The sequence below is a fragment of the Pinus tabuliformis genome, chromosome 2_1 (assembly GCF_031772625.1).
Source record: "Pinus tabuliformis cultivar Carrire ecotype Pingquan chromosome 2_1, CPIR1, whole genome shotgun sequence".
Lineage (NCBI taxonomy): Eukaryota > Viridiplantae > Streptophyta > Pinopsida > Pinales > Pinaceae > Pinus > Pinus tabuliformis.
This window is the reverse complement of record NC_142299.1, coordinates 791,308,397-791,329,164: the sequence shown is the minus strand read 5'-3', so window position 1 is coordinate 791,329,164 and position 20,768 is coordinate 791,308,397. Positions and strand designations below refer to the sequence as shown.

Genomic DNA, 20,768 nt, shown 5'->3' with positions numbered 1-20,768 from the left:
TTTTAACCAGCCTAAATTTTCGAGATCTTTCTATTGGAACACTTAGTTTCAGCATCTATAGCTTCAGTTTCTGTTAAAATGGAAAGTCCATGCCAAGTTATTCTTGACAGCACCAACTACTTCCAATGGTTGTCCTACATTATGGATTTACTTAGAAGTAAAGGTCTCTACAGAATAGCCTCAAGCCAAGAAACCAAACCGAAAGATGAAGATAAGGCAGCTAAATGGGAAAATAGGCAAGATCAAGCACGTGGGTTGATAGGGATGTCTATTTCTCCAGATCTTAGATTCCATATTGCAGAACTTGATACTCCTGATGAAGCATTGAAACATATTACTAAAGTTTTTGGAATCAAAAATGAACTTGGAGCCCATCAACTTGAAAATGAGTTGCTTACATTGGACCCCAATAATTTTTCTTGCATTGAATATTTTTTGTCCAAGTTCAACACCCTTAGACTTCTCTTGGAAGGTGTTAAGGTTAAGAAAGAAGATAGTAACCTTATATATTCCATTCTTACTAAGTTGGGACTAGCCTACTCTGTGTTTGTTTCCACCTTCCATTCTATAAGATAAGCCTTCATTTCTCAAGGACAAGACTACAAGTCCCCTTCCTTTGATTCTTTTTGTGATTCTTTAATAAGAGAACAAGAAAAACTCTTACACATTGGTCTTCTTAATCTTGGAAACTCTTCTAAGAAAGCGTTAGCCACCCAGCAGCAACCAAATCCAAAGAATCCTAAGAAGTTGTATCCTAAAAGGAATGGTCCTAAACCAAACAAGGGTCCTAAGCAATTTCAGCCTCAAAATGGAAAATCATTTCAACAAAATGATAAGACAAATAAAAACAAAGGGAAGAAGACTGATAGACATTGCAACTTTTGTAATCGAGATGTCCACTTAGAATCCAAATGCTTTAAGAAGATGGAAGCCTTGGAAGCAGCAATGAAGAAGCATAATATCCATTTGGAGCACTCTTCAACTTCAACTTCATCTTCAGGAATGGCATTTTCTGCATGTGGTTGTCAAGCATCTCGGTCTGGCTATGCACTAAATGTATCTTCTTCTTCTCATTCTCATGAGTGGCTCATTGATTCTAGAGCTTCTTATCACATAGCCAAAGACAAAGCCATGTTTTCTTCTTTAAATGATTGTAACACCAAAAATATATATGTTGGTGATGATAGATCTCTTACTGTTGTAGGGACTGGAACTGTTCATATAGACAACGGTCAGTTTAATGATGTATTATGTGTTCCAACCTTATCCTGCAACCTTCTATCTGTATATCAGATAACTCATTCGGGTGAAGGTAAAATCGTTGAATTTTCACCTCACGATGTTGTAATTAAGGACCTAAGAGATCCTAGACAGATTTTAGCTACTAGCATTGCTGATGATTCTACAAGATTGTATAAGTTTCACAACTTTGGGTCATCAAATCTTCCCTCAGTATTTGTTGCTCATAACGATGAAGTGAGAAAACTTTGGCATGAGCGATTTGGTCACTTAAACTATCGCTCCCTTCAGAATCTATGTAAAGAAAATATGGTGACAGATCTTCCAATGGTATCTTGCAAAGATGGTGTTTGTTCCGGATGTGTACTCGGAAAACATCATCGGGACTGTTTTGAAAAACGTGCCTCTTGGCACGCCTCAGCCCCTTTACAGCTCGTGCATAGTGATTTATGTGGTCCACTTCCAGTTGTTTCATTCTCTGGCTACAAGTATTTCTTAACTTTCATTGATGATTTCTCCAGACGCACTTGGGTATACTTCTTAAAACTCAAGAGTGAAGTATTTAACATGTTCTTGGCCTTTAAGGCCTTTGTTGAAAAACAATATGGACATCAAATTCTTAAGCTAAGATCTGATAATGGTGGAGAATATGTTAACAACAAATTCATCAACTTTTGCACTGAGAATGGAATTCAAATGCAACATATTGTTCCATATACTCCACAACAAAATGGTGTAGTTGAAAGGAAGAATCGCACTTTAAAAGAAATGGCTAATTGTATGCTTCAAATCTAAAGGACTTAGTCTTAATTATTGGGTAGAAGCAATTAACTGTGCAAATTACATAATAAATCACACTCCTACTAAGGTTTTAAAGAATATCACTCCAGAAGAAGCATGGAGCTCAATTAAACCAGATGTAAGTCACTTTCATGTTTTTGGAAGTGAAGCATGGGCCCATATTCCAGATGAGAAACATAAAGCTTTAGAACCTAAGAGTGGAAAATGTATTTTTGTTGGATATTCTGAAGATGTCAAAGGATATAGACTTATTCCACTTAAGTCCAAAAATGTTATCATTAGAAGAGATGTAAAGTTTGCTGAAAATATATCGGCCTACGAGTCTAGTTCGGCGGATGTCCCACCTCTCCCTATCTCTTCTACTTTTCAAAATATTTCTTCTTCCGATGATGAAAGCGAGGATGAAAATCCTCCCCCACCTTTTCAGGATCCTCCTTCAGCTCCTCAGCTTCCAAAATGGGTCTGTGCTACTCGGGATGCCGCAGGTAATCTTGCCGGTGATCCTACAGATCAGCGACGTACACGTTCTCAGTTTGATAGAGCCTCTTCTTTACTGGCTCAAGATTCAGTGAATTATGATCCTGACACCTTTGCAGAAGCTTCAGGCCATCCAGATTGGGAAGCAGCTATGAATGAAGAATATCATTCATTATTGGCAAATGATACATGGGATCTTGTTCCTCTACCAAAGGGACGAAAACTTGTTAGATGCAAATGAGTTTACAGAACCAAGTATGGACCAGATGGGAAAGTTGATAAACATAAAGCTCGTCTTGTTGCTAAGGTTTTTTCACAAGTTGAAGGCATTGACTACACTGAAACCTTCTCCCCTGTTGCCAAAATGAACTCTATCCACCTTGCTCTTTCCCTTGCTGCCTCTTTCAAATGGGAAGTCCATCAGATGGATATTAAATCTGCCTTCTTGCATGGGGACTTGCATCAAGAAATCTATATGGAACAACCTATTGGCTTTATACAAATAGACCCCAGCCTTCTATGTCATCTTAAGAAATCCCTTTATGGTCTCAAGCAAGCTCCTCAAGCATGGTATGCCAAAATGGATAACTTTCTTTTAGAAAATGGGTTTTCTAGGTGTCATTCTAACAATACTGTCTACACCAAGAAAGTGGGCAAGTCTCTTATCATTCTTGTTCTTTATGTTGATGATCTTATCCTGACTAGTAGTGATCCCAACCTTATAAACCATGTGAAGTCTAGCCTTAAAAGGAAGTTTGAAATGATAGACTTAGGACACTTACATTATTTTCTTGGTCTTCAAGTCTTGCAATCCAAGGAAGGTATTTCCCTTTCCCAGTCCAAGTAAGCCTGTGATATTCTACGCCATTTTCACATGGAAGACTGTAAGCCAGCCCCTTCTCCCTTTCAGTCTGGATTCAAACTTTCAGTCACTTGTACTTCTCCTCAAGTTGATGTTACCTTATACCGTCAACTTGTAGGAAAACTTTTGTATCTAACGCATACTCGTCCTGACCTTTCCTTTGCTGTTGGCCTTGTTGCTCAGTTTATGCAAAACCCACGTGAAATTAATTGGAAAGCAGCTAAAAGAATACTTCGTTATGTTCGAGGTACAGTTCAGTTTGGGATTCATTACAGTGCCAAAGCATCTCCTCTATTGGTTGGTTTCACTGATTCTGATTGGGCTGGTGACCCTGATGATCGGAAGTCTACTGTAGGTTATGTGTTCACTCTTGGTTCAGGACCTGTTACATGGGCTTGCAAGAAACAAGGTGCCATTTCTCTTTCTTCAGCAGAAGCAGAGTATCATGGTGCTATAGAAGCCAGTAAGGAAGCCTTGTGGCTTCGTCAGATCCTATCAGAGTTTGGCTTTCAGCAGCAGCATCCGACTACACTTTGGTGTGATAATCAAAGTTCCATTCAACTATGCAAAGATCCAGTCCAACATCAGCGCAGCAAACACATTGAACTGCACATGCACTTCATCAGAAAGCTCATTCACGACCATGTTCTTGAAGTGCAATATTGTTCAACAGATGATCAAGTTGTAGACATCTTTACAAAGGCTCTCACAGAGGCGAAGTTTACTAAACTTAAATTTATGGTTGGAGTTCAGGAAGTTGTCACTAAGGGGGGATAGGCTCTAGTGCCTCCTTCCTTCTCCTATTGTGTCATATTTGTAAATCCTTCAATCCTATCCCAAGTTGCTCTTAAGGGGGGATGTTAGGATATTCCGACACATAGGAAATAGTTAAGTATAACTTGGTCTAGTATAGAGTTAGGTAAAGTGTGTTTCTTTACTATGTACATTTTGTAACTTACAATCCGACGGTCACGATATGTAGTGATCCGACGGTTCATTCTCTCTTCGGTATTACCGACACTTGAATCGTGGCTTAACACCCGATTGGTCCATGATCTCTATTTAAAGAGCATGGAGGGTCATTTGTAGGTTAACCGTCCATGAGAGAAGCTTATGTAAATTTTCATTCTTTTATTAATAAATTGCATGAAGTGGCTGCGTTGCTTAAGGCTGTGGACTGTTTCCCTCTTTGAGGGTTTTAACCACATCAAAAGTACTGGTGTATTGATCTGTGATCTGTTTGTGAGCGGTGTCCTTTGGTGTTCTGTTGTAGGAACTTACCCTGTAAATTCCTACAATTATATAATTATTATAATAATTATTATATTTGTATATTATTATAATAATATAATATTATTATAATATTATAATCGAATATTATTAATAACTATATAAATATTAACGAGCACATTATTTCTATATATTATTATATAAATATTATATTAATATTATAATAATAATATAAACTCTTAATAATATTATAATAATATTGATTATTATATTATTAGGATAATATGGTAATTATATTGGTTTATTATTATAATATTGTAATCAAATATTAATATTATTAATATTATTATTATTACTATTATTATTATTAATTAATATATCTTAGGATTTTATATAATTATTAATAATATTAATATAATATTTGTACAATAATATATATAAATAATCTTGTTGTTAATATTTATATAGTTATTAATAATCCTAAATACTACTAATAATTAATTTTATGTATACAAACTCTAAGATAAATATTAAAAATACTAAAGCCTAAAAATAATAATAATAATTAATAATACTAATATTATTATGAGTTTGTATTATTATAATAATATTAATATAATAATCATAAATATATAAAAATATAAGAATATAGTTGTTATTATTTGTATAGTTATTAATTATCATAAATAATAAATAATTGGTCTTTATTGTTCTTATTATAATAATATATTGTAATAATACTGATTATATTATTATTATAATTATTATTATATTTGTATATTATTATAATAATATAATAATAATATTATATTATTATATTATTATAATCGAATATTATTAATAACTATATAGATATTAACAACTAGATTATTTCTATATATTATTATATAAATATTATATTAATATTATAATAATAATATAAACTCCTAATAATATCATAATAATATTGATTATATTATTATGATAATATAATAATAATATAATATTATCATGATATTATAATCGAATATTAATATTATTATTATTGTAATAATACAATATAATTGTTATTAATGTTTTTATAATTTTATATTATTAGATTATTAAATAATATAATGATAATCTAATATTATTATGAGTTATTCTTATTATTAATTAATATATATTAGGAGTTTATATAATTATTATAATATTAATATAATATTTATACAATAATATATATAAATAATATGGTGGTTAATATTTATATAGTTATTAATAATCCTAAATACTAATAATAATTATTAATGTAGTTGATATAATCCTATCGGCTTATATCAATCACATTGGAATATGTGGTTGTATATATGTTTCATATACGCCTATCCGCATATATCAACCATATTTATCTTGGTAAATATGATTGTGCTAGTTGTATTTCGTTGCCAAATTAAATTGTTTATGTGATAGTCGAATCAGAACCACTTCAATCTTTTTGGAAAAGTTTTCCTCATACTACACGCTCTGAAAAAGTGTTGTGGCATGCGTTTGTAATCTTTTGTATTTTCTATGGTCATTGTGTGTCTCACGGCTAATGTGGTTTATGTTTCATATGTTCAATATTTATGTATCTTTATATTGTATTATGTTGCCAAGTTAAATTGTTTAGTAGTTGAATTGGACTCACTTAATTCGTTTTGGAAATTCTTAACCTTTTAAATGTCTAATATTTCATTTCTCTAAAACTATGTGATGTAATTATCTTCAATATCTTTCTAAAACTCTTTGATGTAATTATCTTCGATATTAACACACATGTTTTCGATTTGAAAAAAAAAATAAACTTCAAAACCTAAAATAATTAAACACGACTGAATTTTTTATTTTTTATATTTTCACACCACCGAATTTTTTATTTTTTATATTTTCACACTAAATGACAACCAGATAGTTGCGGCCCACCCATCCAATCCTTTCCGAAATGTAGAGGAAGCCAATTCCAGAGACAGTGAGTTGGTCACCGTCCACCACCAAATTTGGGAGAAGGCTGGTTTTCGCGGAGGAGACCCTACTTCCCGTAGTTGTCGAACCGTTTTTTGGTCTTCTCAATGCACGTCTTGATGGCCATGGTGGGAGCGTAAAGCTTGAGACTACTCTCCAACTTCTTAATCGACTGCTTCTCCCTCTTCATGAATGCCTTCGACTCCCTCACACAACGTCAGCCCTGAGATGTCAACCTGCGTTGCCACTGGAGCTGCAGATATTATGGCTACCAGAGCTTCGACTCCCTCACACAACGTCAGCCCTGAGATGTCAACCTGCGTTGCCACTGGAGCTGCAGATATTATGGCTACCAGAGCTAGAGTTGTGGATATGTTAGCAAAGGCCTTCAACTTCTTGCTCTTGTTGTTCTCCTCTTGTCCTCCTTCCAAGGTGCAACATATCTTCTTTGGATCCCTTGTTGAATTAAAATCCACAACTAATGGAATTGATATGGCTTGCCAAGTTGTAGACACATTTTGTTACAAATTTAAGAGCTTATGCAATAGCTGATTAGAGCCTTACAAATGCCCAAACTCCTCCAACCAGGTAGAAATAGACCAACTAGAAATTCAGAGATGTCCATTCAAAACTCTATATTTATAACACTTTTACCACTCTCAACATATGTGTTGTAACCATCAGGCGGATGAACAAGAGGCCCGAAGTTAGAAAGCTTTCTGAGAATGATATATGTCCTGAAAAGTGAAATTTACACAGCCTTGAACCGAAAATAAACCCATTGGAAAGATACCTTAATATGCTCAAAGTCCATGACAACCTTTGTTATTTATTTTGCAAGAATTTGTCCCAAATGTCATCAAAATATCCCTATTATTTTAAGCGTTCATTTACAGGATCAAGCAAATTTCTAGAAGTATTCCCACCTATGGGCCATTATGCTACTATCATCATTGCTGCTAGAAATACATACTAGAATTAGCGAAACACCCAAGATATTTCCATATAAGTTCTCAAACAAAGTATAATAAAAAACCCCAACGTTCACAAAATTCTTTTGCCAAACAGTTAGCTCATATGAGTTTTTCTTATATACTTTCACATACATGGTGTACTCCGATTTATTACCAACAATATCCCATTTATTCATCACGATAATTTACTCTCTATAGGCTCTTTAACCCATACAGTAGCTCTACAACAGCCCCCATAAGTCTCATACTGTCTCAACAGCTTAATCTCAGTACTCTCAATCAAAGAACTTCACGGGAAAGAGAACATTCCATTATATTTCTAAGGAGACTTATTACTCCCCAATACTAAGAGCAGTAATTAGGATATTAATAATGCATATTCCAGCAATCCTGCGTATAAACAAATCCATTGCATTCTGGAGTTCTACCGGAAACACATACAGCCACGTTGTTAGTGTGATGCATGGTTACACTTCAAACAAACAGATCAGTAAGAAAGAACATTAGATCATAAACCTATCATATGTGCAAATTACCTCTCAAGAACTAACAACATTCCAAGCACTAGTATCTCATTAGAATCTCACCAATAACCCCTCGTAAGTCCAAGTGGCTATCTTGGGCACCGATCGATCATCTTTAATAATTAAAGATAGGGCATTATGACCATTGAAATTCTCTCATAGGAGGCGGCCCACTCCATACATAGATGCTAGAAGATCTCAGAAGTACAACTCCGATACCACGTTAAATTTCAAATTACGGTAAGCAGCTCTGCACTCTTCAAATTAAAACAACAAATGAAGGAACACTACATTTTCAAACACATCAATCTGATAATATGAACAACAAGTACAAATCTGCATCCACTCAATCGCATTGTCTTCTGCTAATGGAAAGAATAAAAACAATGCAGTGGCTTAAACCCTATCTCACTTACTCCAGATTGAGACAATGGCTTAAACAGATCCTTGGTGATTTCAGCAGCATGACTCTGATACCATGTTGAATTCAAATCATGGTAAGCATTTCTACACTCTTACATTAAAACAGAAAATGGAGTAAGACGAGATCTACCGGCAGGACGCTTTGAAAATATGAATTGTATGTACAAATCTGCATCACTCAATCTGGTGTCCTATATTAAAAGGAAATAAGAAAATAATGAAATGGTTTTAACCCTAAACAATATGTCATGACAAACAACAAATGTGATGGCAATGCCATAAACAATAAATGTCATTGCAAAGTGATTAACAATAAACAATATTTTTATACTATTAACAACAAAAAAATATTGTAATGTGACCAACAATAAATATGATTATAAAGTGAAAAATAATAAATGACCTCGCAATGTGAAGGAAAATAAGTAATGCCACATTTTAACAAAAAAAATATACATCATAACAATGTCATGAACAATAAATGTCATTGCAATGTGATGAAATAAAAATGTTGTCGCAATATGATGAACAAGAAATGACATTGCAATGTGCCAAACAACATATGATGTCACAATTTGATGAACACTAAACATCATTAGAATGTTCATATGATGAACACTAAACAACATTACAATGTGATTCAAACAATAAATGTCATTGAAATGTGACACACATCATATGACATCAAAATGTGATGAACATCAAACATTATTGCGATTAGAGAAAAAATGGTGTTGTCATGTGACAAACAAAACCATTGATAACCATGGTGAATCATGTTTAACTATGTCAACCATGATCTTCCTTGATTAATTGAGTTCAATAACAATCATCCATGGTCATATATGGTCAAGCATAGTCAATTGTAAACAATAAGGTTAACCATGGTCAATATGTTCAAGATCGCGAACCAAGGTCAAATTTGGCCAAGTCATGGCCAATAATGGTTCACATGGTCAACATGGTTGACAATTGTTAATCATGGTCAACCATGGTTAACGTTTTCAAAAGGCCTAACCATGGTCAACATGGGCATCATGGTCAAAGATGATGAACCACAACCATCTAGAAGTAAATATTGAAAAACTTGGTTTACTGTGTTTAGCCATAGGTATTATATGTTGACCATAGTCAAACATGGTCAAGAAAGCTCAACCATGGTCAGACAATGGGGGATTCACTTTGGTGACCAATACCTTATTGTGTTTATTCATAGATGGAGTTTTTTTAATTATAAAAATGGAGTCAATATATTGCAGGTATTGGGGGTGGTTATTTTTATTAGAAAGATGCATTAGGAGGGGATTCAAAAAAATGAATTAGGGATGTTTCAATATCTCGTGAGAATAAGATATTCTTTAATATGAGATTAGGGTATTCTTTAATATTCCATAAACAAATCCACTCTGACTTAGGTTAACTAGGTGGAAACTTCAATTAAATTACAAAAGAAAAAGAAAATAAATATTTTTAAAATAAATATTAACTTTATATTCTAAAAAAAAATTCATTCACTATCTACTAAAAGTTTTAGAGTTTTTCGCAGGCAAAATTTTTTCTAGTTAAATCTTGATTTTTATGGTTTAAAGTAGGTTTTTAACTTGATATATAGATTCAACACATTCAACATCTTGAAAAAGCTTTAGAACACTTGCACTATGGAAAATCCACAACTCACACTTTTAATTCCAAGGAATCATGTGGGATTCCAATTTATACTAAAAAATATAATGGAAAAACCTCCAAAAACTTCTAATAAATAGACCAAAAAAATCTCTTCCTTCCTATTGAAAGTGTGAGGTGTAATGACTACATACGCAACCACCTCCAATAATCCCACTAATTTCCAGCAACCAATATTTAGCCACCCATAAACCCATTAATACAATCACGTTGTATATACCTTCCACTAAATAATATATTTGTTTAAATCTAATAGTACAACCCGGCTTCATTGATAAGTCTATAAACTAAGAAATAAGCGTCGCGCCAATTTCCCCATATTCCTCTTCCCGTCCGCCTCCTCCGATAACCCGAATGTGCAGTGCAGGCTGCAGCAATGGCCACTGAACGAATTTCGAGGAAGCATTTGGCGGCATATAAACGGAGGTGGAATAATGCCGTTAGTGCAACGCATTCAATGGAGGTGGTATTTGCATGTCTCTTTCCCGGAGACAGAATGCCACCTGGATACAGCCAATAGCGAGTTGTATAATTCCAAACGCTGTCCCAAAAGTCTATAAGATTAAGATACCGTCGCCGTGTCAGATCATGTAGTCATCCTGTTCAGTCTGGGCCCTTCACGCACAGCTGCGGTTGATATCCCATCAATTTCCTCACCCAATTCGCCGCCTATATCGTCTCGCTATAACACGTGTCCTTCCTGGCATTCCTTCACTCAATCCATCTTTCCTTCTCTGTATCTTATCCAATGGGGAAGGGGCGGTGAGTATAGCCAATCCTCTTCTTACAAAGATTGGAGGCCGGGATTATTTTTTATATTTCACTGAAAATATTCCTCCATGGCAGCAGTGCGCTCTGTGTATAGCATTTGTTGTCTCTAATGTTTGAGATTATATGGTCTCTTGGTTCGGCCCTGAAGGTTGTGCATGGGCTAGGAAGACACAAGAAAGGCGTCGCAAATACTGGCCCCAGAGGATGGACGATAACCAGACGCCTTAAGGACATGAGCGGGCCGCCTTGCTCACTGGAGGCTTGAATATCTGGCTCGTCTTCACGGCGCCAAGAATTTCATGAAGTTCAACTTGGACTCAACACGAGCCACGATTACATCATATCCTGAGCTGGCTAGAGCCTTGCTCGGCTACCCTCACTTTCCAGACCTATCCGATAAACAATCCGTGCAGCAGGTGATGATTGGCAGGGCGATGGCAATTGCGCCCAACGGCTATAGGTATTATAATAAACTAATCAAGTTACGATCATTTTGAATAATTACAGTTATAGTCTTAGAATTAGAAGTTTTCTCCGCTTATTTATTTTGGACATCGACGCAGGAAATGACGCGGTTGCCGGGGAGCACGACGGTACAGCCGTTATTGCCGGAGCAATCCTCCGCAATAGTTGTCAGTAATCGCCGTTTGCGCAAATCCCATAGCCCTGCCGAACATTAGCTGCTGAGCGGATTGTCTGAGGGGTCGGTCTGCGAAGTGAGGGGAGGCTGGAGCTGAACAAGTCTCTGGCCACGCCAAGATCCGATGTAATCACGGTTGGCGTTGAGCCCAAGTTAAAACGCCATGAGCTTCTTGGTGCCATAGGTGCGAGCCAGACATTGGAGTCTGCGATGAGCAAGACCTACGCTCATGTCCATAAGGCTTAAGATTATCTGTCCTCCTTTGGAGCCGTTGCGACTCAATTCTTATGTCTTCCAGCCCATCCACATCCGCCAGGGCGGAACCAAGCGACCATAGCAATGCAAACATCAGCAAGAACGAGTGTTATATACGGAGGCCACCGCCCCTTACAGGAAGCCACCCGAATATGGTCACCGAGTATCACCAACTCTGGCTTCTGGAGTTTTGGTAATAGGTAATAATATAAAGTCTGAAGTTTTGGTAAAATATAAACTCTGTTTTAACTCAGAGTTTTACAAAATAAGTCTTTTACATGTCAAGTATAATTTCCAACATAATTACCAAGTTCAAGTTTTAATTTCAATTGGAATTCGAATTAGATTAGATACTGAAAAAATTTAATTACTCAAGTATAATTTCCAACATAGTTACCAACTTCAAGTTTTAATTTTAATTGGAATTCGAATTAGATTAGATACTGGAAAAATTTAGTTACTTAAAATTCAATACGACAGTATACCTTTTATTCCAAAAAGAGAATTTCAAGTATCTTTCAAAATCGAGTATACCATTAAGACTTCAGAATGGTGGTCATTTTTTCATCGTCTACATTAAAATATTGAACAATTGAGTGACCAAATAAAACAGGTTATACTGATTGATTTAATCTTTATCTTAAATGTATGGTAAATTCAAATATACTAGATTGAAAATAATAAACATCTTAATGTGATAAATAGCAAATGTTGCAGAATGGAAAGAACAATAAATAATATACTGATTGATTTAATCCTTATCTTAAATGTATTGTAAATATGTATTTTGAATTCAAATATACTAGATTGAAAATAATAAACATCTTAATGTGATAAATAGCAAATGTTGCAGAATGGAAAGAACAATAAATAATATACTGATTGATTTAATCTTTATCTTAAATGTATTGTGAATTCAAATATATTAGATTGAAAATAATAAACATCTTAATGTGATAAATAGCAAATGTTGCAGAATGGAAAGAACAATAAATAATATACTGATTGATTTAATCTTTATCTTAAATGTTGAAAATAATAAATATCTTAATATTTTAATGTGATAAATAGGAAATGTTGTAGAATGGAAAAAACAATAAATAATATTATAATATGATGAATAATAAATGATGTGATAATGGGAGGTACAATAAGCAATGTCATAATCTGATGAATATTATTACAATTAAATAAAAAACAGATGTTGTAATGCAATAAACAAAACTAGTGAAAATCATGTTGAATCATGTTTAACTATGTCAATCATGATTTTCCATCAAGTGATTATGATCAAACATGGTCATGGTCATATTTGTTGGTAATCTGACAAACAACAAACATCATCAGAATAAGAAAACAATAAACAACATCACACGGTGACAAATAATAAATAGTGCCGCAATGTGTCAAACAACAAGCATCACCACAATATTGTGAACACATGTTATTGTAATGTGATGATCAATAAAAGTCATTGTAATGTGACAAACAATAAACAATGTTGCAATATAATGAACAATTAAAAAATTCGTAAAGGTGATGAACAACAAACGTCATTACAACACAACAAGCAATAAACAACATCACACTGTGGAAAACAATAAGCAATATCAAAATGTGATGAATAATAAACATTGTCGCAATGCCAAAAATACTAAATACCATCACAATGTGATGAATAATAAACATCATCATGATATGATGAATAATAAATGTCATCATACTATAACATACTATAACGAACAACAAATGAAATTTCAACATGTCAAACAACAAATGAAGTCATAATTTGATGAATAATAAGCATCATTGGAATGTGATCAATATCAAATGTCATTGCAATTAGATAAAAAAATATTTTGCAATGCAACAAACAAAACCATTGAAAACCATGGTGAATCAAGTTCAACTATGCTAACCATGATATTCCCTTGGTTGATCAAGCTTGAACACGGTCAATCATGGTAATGTGAAGAATAATAAACAAAATCGCAATATGATGAACAATAAAGAACATCGCAATGTGACGAACAAAAAGCATCATCCCAACATGACAAACAACAAATGTGACGAACAATAAATTTCTTGTAAAGTGAATAATGATAAACAACATTGCAATGTGATTAATAACAAAAAATATTGTAATGTGACAAACAACAGACATGATCACAATGTGAAAAATAATAAATGATGTCACAATGTGAAGAAAAATAAACAATGCCACACGTTAAAAAAAAAAAATCACTACAACATCACGAACAATAAATGTCATTGCAATGTGATAAAAAATAAAAGTTGTCATGATATGATGAACAAGAAATGACATATGAGTCACAATATGATGAACAATAAACATCGTTATAATGTGACAAACAATAAACAACATTACGATGTGATGAAAAATAAATGTTATTGAAATGCAACACACAACAAATGGTGTTAGAATATGATGAACATCAAACATTATTGCACTTATAGAAAAAATGATCTCATAATGCGACAAACAATACCATTGGTAACCATGGTCAATCATGTTTAACTATGTTAACCATGATCTTCCTTGGTTAACTGAGCTCAAACACAATCAACCATGGTCATATATGGTCATGCATAGTCAATTGTAGACAACACGGTCAACCATTGTCAATATGTTCAAAATGTGCAACTATGTTCAACCAAGGTCCAATATGGCCAAGCCATTGTCAATAATGGTCTATATGGTCAACATGGTTATTCAAAAAAATGGGGGTTACTTTTATTTGAAAGTGATATTGGAAGGGGCTTCAATGAAATGATTTTGGGAAGCTTTTATCAATATGTCGTGAGATTAGGGTATTCTCTAATGTCCCTTGAACAAAGACACTAATATGTTAAGTAGGAAGAGACCACGGCTAATTAAATTAAAACACAGAAAACAAATAATTAGTTTAAAAATAAATTCTAACGTTATATCCTCTTTATTCTTAAAAATATTCCATAGATATTGAGTTAAGTATCTATAGCTCATCTATTTATTATTAACTTAAAATTCTAGAAGTCTTCTCCTAAAATAAACATAATTATTGACATAAAAAACAGTTTTGTGTGGTTTTAGAGATTTTGGTAGAAATCCAACAATTTTTTTAATTCAATATTGATTTTTGTTGTTTAAATCCTAAGTAAATTCTAGTAAAAAAATTCACGACTTAAATATATCATTCCAACAAATCTCCCATAATTCTAAATAAATTAAATGACTAAAAACACCTCCAGATAAACTACGGCAAATTCCTGCGCTCAAAATTATTTCCTATTGAAAGCGTGAGGTGTAAGCACTACACGCACATTCGCCTTCGATAGCCCCCACCAATTTTCCTCATAATCCTCCTCCGGTCATCCCGTTGCACGGCCTTGACACGGTTGCAGCCCACTAATTTAGAAAGATCTATCTGTGTAGCGACAGTAAGATGGGATCGATCTACAGTGCAACAATGGATTGAATCGCCAGTCTAGACTGAACCAATTTCGTGGAATCACGTTGCGACATATAAACTGAGGTGGATTATTACCGTCAACGCAGCGCATTCAATGGTGCTGGTAATCCATGTCGCTTTGCCGGAGACAAAAAGCGAGCTGGACACTTCCGAACGCTGTCCCGAATGTCTATAAGATACCGTCGTCATGTCAGCTCATGTAGTCCCTATCCTGGACACCATAGTTAGCCAGTTCCCTGGGCACCATAGTTATCCCGTCTGAATTTGATTTTATAGGATAGTTACCCAGTTTCATTGGATTATAAAGATTTTTTTATGGGAAAATTTATTATAATTTAGTTGTTAAATTCACAATAAGGATAATTTATTATAATTTCATTGTCAAACAGACAGTGAGAATGATAATCTCTAGATAGTAACAGCGAATGCAGGCTGACTTATTACCCTTAACCAAAAAAACTACACCACCTAGAATAAACTGCTGGTAGTCCCTATAATTCTCATATTGTAAGAGAAATGTTGGTGATCCCTGAAATTCAAAAACTCTCTTATGTGTAAGAACAATACTTTTTATTCATTTTTTTTTTAATTTATTTTAAATTAAAAATCACACGTATTACTTTTTTTCAAAACTCTTTTTTCTTTTCAAACTTAAATCTAAAATATTTTTTCAAAACTCTTTTCTCCTTCCAAATTTAAATCTAAAATACTTCTCTAATTTAAAATCCTAAAAAGTAATAACTACGTACCTATCACTGTTTTCTCAATTTTTTTTGATCTTTAAAGTAAAAAAATAAAAAAAAAAATAATTAGAAAATAATAAACTTTCCAATTTCACCATAATTTTCTATTTTCTTTCCTACATGCTCTCATAGTTTTGTACCAAACAAAGCCCTTTCTATCGCAACCATTGTTTCAAATGATATAGAATAATTTGGTAGCTATGAGTAATTATGGATTTCTTTGAAAATAAAAATAATTAGTATTGCTCTAAAATATTTGTTAATAAATATATTTTTGTTAAAGTTTTTTTATTTCAATGTGTTTATGTTTTTTTTTAAGATTGTTTCACAAAAGAATATGCTCAATATATGTTTAGTCTTAATGCTTATCAAGAGTTATAGTGTGTTAAAGAGTTTGTTAGGTAGCATTGACTTTTAATAAATTTAAAAGAATAGATTCGTGTGGCTCCTGCACACCAATTTCTTAGGGATTTGAGATTATTCCACTTCTAATAAGTTCATATTCTAATTAGATGGGGAAATTAATATATAAGAAAATTTTATTTAGCAAAATGGTCCATTTTACAATAAGATGTGTAATTTTCTTTTTTTATCAAATTAAATTATATTTGTGCCACATGGTTCCCCTCCCACCAATCTCCTAGGGATTTGAGATTATTCCAATTCTAATAAGTTCATATTTTAATTATATGGGGAATTTTTTTTTTTTCTCGCTAAAAAACTATTCTATTATATACAGTAACAGTAGTAACATTACAATCATGAAGTTTCATCCCCAGAGGCCAGACTTTGGCATTCTGGACTATAAGATATCAAAAGGGCCACCTTCGCAGAGGTGCCATAACTAGCCAAAACATCCCACGCAGGGGTTCCATGATCTTCAAAAAGAGCAACCATTTCAAACTAGCCAAAACATCCCACGCAGGGGTTCCATGAACTTCAAAAAAGGCACCCAATTCAAACTAGAAAGCCCGCCCAGGGGCAGCAGATAGCCAGCGACATTTTCCCACGCAGGGGTTTCAAAAAACAAGACACAAACATGCACTAAGACCATATGACATAAGCCGAGAGCCGAAACAGAACCTGAATGATGCTGGAGAGGGTAATGCTGCACAGAGGACCAGCTACTCCTCCGGCTTCTCTTCAACGATCGGGTACCACCCGAATTCTCCCAATGCCTCTGCTGAAGGGAGGGGGTCCTCTTTGATGTCATCTTTCTTGGACGTGGACGCCTCCCAAGGCTGGGAAAGGCCGGGGGTTTGTTCTGCTTCCTTTCCAGGCAAGGTCTGGTCAAATTCTGGCCTTTCACCCTGTTGCGTCCTCTTGCCTCGGAGATCTTCGCTTTCGGAAGGAGCTTCCTCCAGAAATAATACCGAGACATGGGCATTGATACGGGGCCTGTCCATCGAGCTGTTGAAGGTAAAGATGGCTGAACCGAAGGCTGGCGAAGGCACTGAGTCAGGGTCAGGGCTGCTAGAGTCCAAGAATTTTCTAGGTAGAATAGGATTGGCTGCAGAAGGACGATGACAATGGCAGCAACAACGTTGGGGGTGAGGATCTTCCACAGTAGGCCGAGAGGACCCTCCGCGTGCAGAGCCTCGACGGCTAAGTAACCGCTGTCGAGGCCTGACCATTTTTGCCTGAGCGTCGAGGGAGATGAGCAGAGCGGGGTGGGGAGGCGGAAATGGCAAAGAGGCGAGCGGGCAACAGGTGAGGACCCAGAGGCGAAATTGACACAGAGACCCCTCAAACTTGAGATGATATACCTTAAGCAGAGAGCCGAAGACCAGACGAGGGACTTCCGGTATTGATTCCCGGAGAGCCGAAGACCAGGCGACGTCCAGACCGAAGAATGCCAAACGTTGAGCGTGGAGCAGCATTTGTTGAGCTCCTTCATCCCCTTTTCTAACCATTGCACCGAAACCTCGATCCTCGGACACCATAACTGCTTGTTGCAGTCGAGCCCTCGACTTGAATGCGGCAATGAATGCCAACCTGCGATATACCTTGCCATATATTCCATGGCGGCGAACAGGCATTGAATGCCTTCCTTACACCTGAGGCGGCACATGGATGTCATGTGGCTCGTCATGGCTAGCCGTTGTGTCACCCGCATCTGGGAAATTATATGGGGAAATTACTATACAAGCAAATTTTATTTAGCAAAATGGTCCATTTTATAATAAGATGTGTATTTCCTTCTTTTTCTTCAAGTTAAAGTTGACCCATAACCTTTTTATACATGGTTAATTAAGTAGATGTGTACGTTGACAAGACATTCTTCGTGTTACAATAGCTTTTTTGTTATATTTATAAAGTCTTCAATTATATCAACCACATTAAAATTTTTAATATAATTATACTAGTTTTTAATGTTACAAACATTTTTCCAATTAAAAATATTTAAATATTTTTTCAAATCTTATTAAAAACCGTATATTCCAAAACAAAACTTCAATTGTTTTTCAAAATCTTGTATACCATTATGGTTTCAAAATATTAACCAATTTAACCAAATAAAACCATGTTATATGAAAGTTGCTTTATACTCATTGATTTAATATTTATTTTAAACGTATTGTTATATTAGATTGAAAATGTTTCATGTTACCAGCTTTTATATTTTGATTTTTAATTTATATATGTCGTAGGTTTAGGTTTATCTTATTACTATCAATTTAATGTATTTGGTTGTTTTGTAAACATTTTTCAAGTAAAAAATAAACTAGCATTTGCACCTAATGTTGCAAAGGAAACGCCGTAAGGCATAGTGTGTGGAAGAATATTGAAATGTGAATGGGCTTTTTTGAAAGCAAGGGTCGATGATAATGAGTTTGAATTGAGGAAGCCATGCCAAAAACCCTATTCGAGGGTTAAAGTGCCTATGAAATGGAATAAAAGTAGTCATACATATCCATTGAACTTGTTTAGATACCTTAAAGATTGCCTAGTTGAAGGTGAAGTTAAACAAATGAATTCACGCAAACAACAACTGGGTATCCATATCGATATACAAAATTTTAAGGAGAGGCATGTTAATCTTTTCAAACAACATTCTAATGTATTTGCCTAGAAATATGAAGACCTTAAACCATGTCACATTGTGTTGAACTAAATCCCTGCCAGGATATATTCCTTATGATGCAATGCGCTTAGGAAGTTCTGTTGTTGGAAAGTTTGATTGGGCTGCATTGAATTAAGCAACGCTGAAACATTAATGTTGGCGTTGTAGCTATAGTTGTTCTGCATGTTGTTGAATCTCTTTGCATGTTTGGTTTCATCGTGCCCATATGCTAAGGAGAGGGTCCTCTTGAGAGAATTGAATTTGTTGTCATTCTCCACTGCTAATTCTTTTTGTTTTGGGACAACTTCATAACGACAATCGCTATTGTTGTCATTGTTATCGTTGAAATTGTTGTGAGAGAGGTTGGAGAACTAGACTTGAGGTAGTCTGCTGCTCTTTCCATTGCCATCCATGGCTTCATCATTTAAAAAACCATCTATGAAAGGATCGTCACTCTCCAACAACCCACTGAAAGAGGCAATTTTGGGCAGTTGCAGTTTGTTTTGCTGATCAATATCAGGCAAAGAAGCCATCACTTCATCTGCACTTGGTGATTCATCTCGTTCTACCCCTTGTACTCTCTGAGAATGACCATTTTTCTTGTAAATTCGGCACAGCACCCAATCATCAAGCTAGAGAATAGAAGTACCATCAAAATCAACAATACCAATTTTAGTTGAATGAATCAATTCTTATTCATAAAGAATCAAAACACGAGAACTGTGAAAGGGAAATCATTCATATTGATCAATATTCAAGAAGACATCATTTTGTAGGGTGTGTTATTTGTATTTACACGATTGATTTTTTTATCCAATCAACTATGCTATTCTCTATGCTTTTGTTGGGTTCCTTCATCACCACCATCATTGGGAAATTCATTTCCCTCTTGAAGTATGAAACGAGTAGCAATTCCCAATTGATCTCACACTACCACCACAAAGAAGCTAGCAATCCCGATATACAAATCAAACCAGGCATCCTATCAAGCAATCCATGTAGTTCTCAATCTATAGCTTTGATAACGCAAAACTCAAATCTTTTATATTTAATATGCACAGAAATTTTCACATTAATATGTCTGTATCTCATTCTAAGATCTTTACAGATCTGATACAGAGGTAAACCAGATTTTTCATACTACGACAAGCAATATTAGCAAGTCTTGGAGTCTCTCTTATGTAATGTCTCCTCCTTATTTGATAGAGTTGACGTTGTATGAGCATCGACTGCACTGAAGGGATCATCCAATAGATAAATGTCAACATCGTTATATACTGCTCTAGCCAACTGAATCCTCTATTTTTTTCCTCAACTCATATTCAATCTCTCTCCCCAATCTCAGTCATATCTCCATGAGCAAAACTCTCTATATCCTTGTCTAATGCACAAGCTTTTATTGCCTTCTTGTATTGAATTTTGTCTATTGGTTTCCCATAGAGTATGTTATCTCTGACAGTACCACTCTAAATCCAAGTTGTTTGTGCCACGTAGGCAACATTGCCATATACTTCAACCTGCACGTAGTCCAATCAAAAAGTTTACGGAAGAATTTATGTATATAGAAAGCAAAAAAGCTGCATCTACAATCTTGTTGAACTATGAAATGGCTACTTTTGCTCAAGAAGAGTAGTTAATGCTACACTTACA

The 20,768-nt window shown here is 34.7% G+C and overlaps 1 long non-coding RNA gene across 1 annotated transcript; it reads left to right on the top strand.

Annotated features, from left to right (window-relative positions):
• The first annotated feature begins 10,897 nt into the window (after positions 1-10,897).
• On the top strand, positions 10,898-12,167 carry LOC149202976 (uncharacterized). Its single transcript, XR_016253591.1, has 2 exons — positions 10,898-11,403; positions 11,507-12,167. It is a non-coding gene; the product is annotated as an uncharacterized LOC149202976 (long non-coding RNA).
• Positions 12,168-20,768: the final 8,601 nt, after the last annotated feature.